The 3,171-nt window shown below is 36.5% G+C and overlaps 1 non-coding gene across 1 annotated transcript; it reads right to left on the bottom strand.

The window, feature by feature from the left end:
- Nucleotides 1–2,675: 2,675 nt before the first annotated feature.
- Nucleotides 2,676–2,747, bottom strand: Trnam-cau. Its single transcript has one exon. It is a non-coding gene; the product is annotated as a tRNA-Met (tRNA).
- Between the last annotated feature and the right edge of the window lie 424 nt (nucleotides 2,748–3,171).

The raw sequence follows: 3,171 nt of genomic DNA, 5'->3' as shown, positions 1-3,171 counted from the left end.
CTTACACGATCCCTTGGGGCCCCAAAGACCCTTTTAATGTTTACAAGCAGAAATTCGAAATTATTCACGCCTTGACTGCGCCCATTCAGTCAGGTAAAATTCGGACCCTTTCTGCAAATTCCATCGTTGGGCCTTCAGCGCTAACAAATCCCCCCCAGTTTAATAGAATACGGGGAAAGTTATAATTACAGATTAGAAATTGGACTACAATGTTCCGCTAGGGGGCCTTTTACGCTTCAAGTTAAAGTTTCAGGTGTACAGGCTGTGAATTTGAGTCCAGTGTCCTGTTTCGTTGAACGAGGAGAGTGAAGAGACAGAGATATACTCCATTTACTTTTATTTTAGCCCTCGGTTGTCCATAAAATAATTCTCTCAAGTTTTTGTACCTATGCTCCATGTGCTTTTATTTTAGCACTCGGTTGGCCATGGAAATTTGACACATTTCAATCTGTATAGCACGAAAATGTGGGGTTATGAAGCTTGTCAAAACATTTTTAGGTTTTAAATCAACGCTATGTTGCCCGTTCTACGTAAAAGCTTATGTTATTACGTATTTTATCACAATGTTGAATCTCTTCGGGAAATATGTGACGAACATAATTGAAGTTTATACAAACTGATTGAAGGCATACCAAATCCAGTTATTTGCATGGAAAATACAAGACATCAGTATAATATTATAATATGCACTAGCTTGAGGAGAGTTAATGTTCGTTATCTTCTTTGGCTAGTGTTTGAATACGTTACATTAGTTGTAGATTTCAAAAATATTAACCCGAAGATGAAATGCATATGATACAGTGGTTGAGAATAGGTATCTTCCGAAGGAATTGACAGATAATTACAAGAATGTTAAATTCTTCAACAAAATCATCTTCCATCAATATAAGTAGAAGGAATTAAATAAAGTTTCAAGTCAAGATGAAATTCACCTTTGAACAAACATTTCACATGAATAAACAATTAACAGGACAACTGGCGCGTATTTGTGGCTGTTCATCTTAATACATTGATATAATAATAATAATTAGGCATTTATTGGTACCTCAAGACATTTACAATGTATAGGACAAGTCAAATGAAAAATAGGAAAATAAATTTTCGGGAACTTATTCTACGATGACATTTATCGAAAATCCTGTACCTAGTAAACTTTTCGCATTAATTCACTCAAACATAAAATTCTCAAATAACACCACTTTTTTGGGTCTCCCAATAGAAGGAAATTCTGTGTCATCCTCTTCATTCACAATATTTTTGATTGTGGAAATATTCAGCTGAAATATAAGTCGTTTAGATTCAGATGAAACATTATATAAATTCTCTTACATTGAATATGTTCGCTACCATCTGACGTATTGTACATTTTATAATATCAGGGTAAAACTATTCGAATGAGCTGACCTGAATTCTAAATAGTACTTCCTGAAATCCTGTCTCCTTTTTCAATCACTTCCGGCATTTTCGTAATAAAAATAGATATTAGTTTTGGCAACGACTTTTTGACATTAATGACATTTCATGAGTGCCAACCTTACTCCGTTCTAGTTACAAAAACTTGAGAAAATTATTTCATGGCCAACCGACTGCTAAAATAAATGTGAATGGAGTAAAGAACCTACAACATAGCGCTGATAAAACCCAAAAATGTTTTGACAAGCGTCATAACCCCACATTTTCGTACTATACAGGAATGTGTCAAACTTCCATGGCCAACCAAGTGAATAGAGATGGGCGACTCGTATCATTTGACAGTTAGTAGTGTATTCCAGAATTGAACATGTCTAGATCTCGAGATGTGAACCATGATCATCTCTCATCTATTTGGGGAAAGAAATGATAAATCAACTTCCTACTATCGAGACGTCTGTGGGAAAAATAACCTCCCCTGACCCAGGTTCAAAGCCCAGACTCGTCTGGCTTTTGTTGGCGAGGAACGTTTGAATCAGTTCGAATTACCGGTCTGCCCCAATAGAAATAATGCCGTATACCCCCTCGTTTTTTAGCCCATTCAAAGCCACTTCGTCATTTGCTCACTGGATTTTGCAAGATGTCAAGGGTACCTGTGTGAGACCCTTCACAGAGTTCAAGGTAGTCTGGGTGGCCAATTTGTAGGGTGTATGTATGGGTATGCACAGACGTTTGCGATGATTGCATATTGAATTTCATGACCCTCATGGCTCCTTTCCTGTGTGTCGCTTATACAGGTTGTCTGGGTACTGATCTCGCTTTTGTCCGAAGCGATTAATTCTGGTTTCTGGTTCAACAATTCGCGATAAAACAAGTTTTTATTATTTATAAACTGAATGGGTTGGTTCTTGAGAAGGTCAGGGTGAAATATTGGAATTTTTATCGAGTTCCCCTATTAATCTTTGAATATTAAATTATCGGAAAGAAGCGCCTGGAATTTGAATACATCGGCGATCTTTTATTGTCCTATGGATACTTCCATGGTCAAAGTTCTTTGTTTGTGCAAAAATTTCGATTTGAAAGCCCAATTTGGGAGAAAATTACAAATAAGAAGCATGTTTCAGATCTTGATATAGAACCGAGGAAAAACCCGAAAATATAACATACAAAATATGATCAACTATTATTAAATATCATTTTGTACGCATTTGAATGTTGATAAATGCGAGTAAAAACATTTCGTGGACTGAACGAAGAAAAAGTTTTAGCAGAGCGTGGTTTCGATCCACGGACCTCTGGGTTATGGGCCCAGCACGCTTCCACTGCGCCACTCTGCTCTGTTGAAAACGAGGGTTTCAAAGCGGTATGTAAGTCTATGAGCTCAAATAAAAGGATATTCCTTTTACTTATAGCTCACGTCCAGCACGTCCTTACGTGTATATGTCTTTAGATACTGTTAGTGGCTTTTTTATCAACCTCTCTCCAAAAAAAGATCTCCACACACTTGTGGACCATTTTTCTCGTTATACTTCAATTCATACTCCAAAAACCCAAAAAGCTCATGATTTTTTTACACTCCTGTCCTCAATAAACTTCTGATTTCTGACTGAAAATATCGAAATAGAAACTCTATTAACCGACCAATGCAGATTTAATTCTAGAGAATTCAAATCCATTTTAAAGAAAAATTGTGTAATGTTAATTTTCACTGCTGTCGACAGTCCATTCTGCAAAGGATCAAATGAGAGGCTAAATAAAATT

This window comes from Coccinella septempunctata, chromosome 6 (assembly GCF_907165205.1).
Source record: "Coccinella septempunctata chromosome 6, icCocSept1.1, whole genome shotgun sequence".
In the NCBI taxonomy this organism is placed as follows: Eukaryota; Metazoa; Arthropoda; class Insecta; order Coleoptera; family Coccinellidae; genus Coccinella; species Coccinella septempunctata.
Note: the sequence above shows the minus strand (reverse complement) of the source record. Positions and strands in the feature narration are given on the sequence as shown.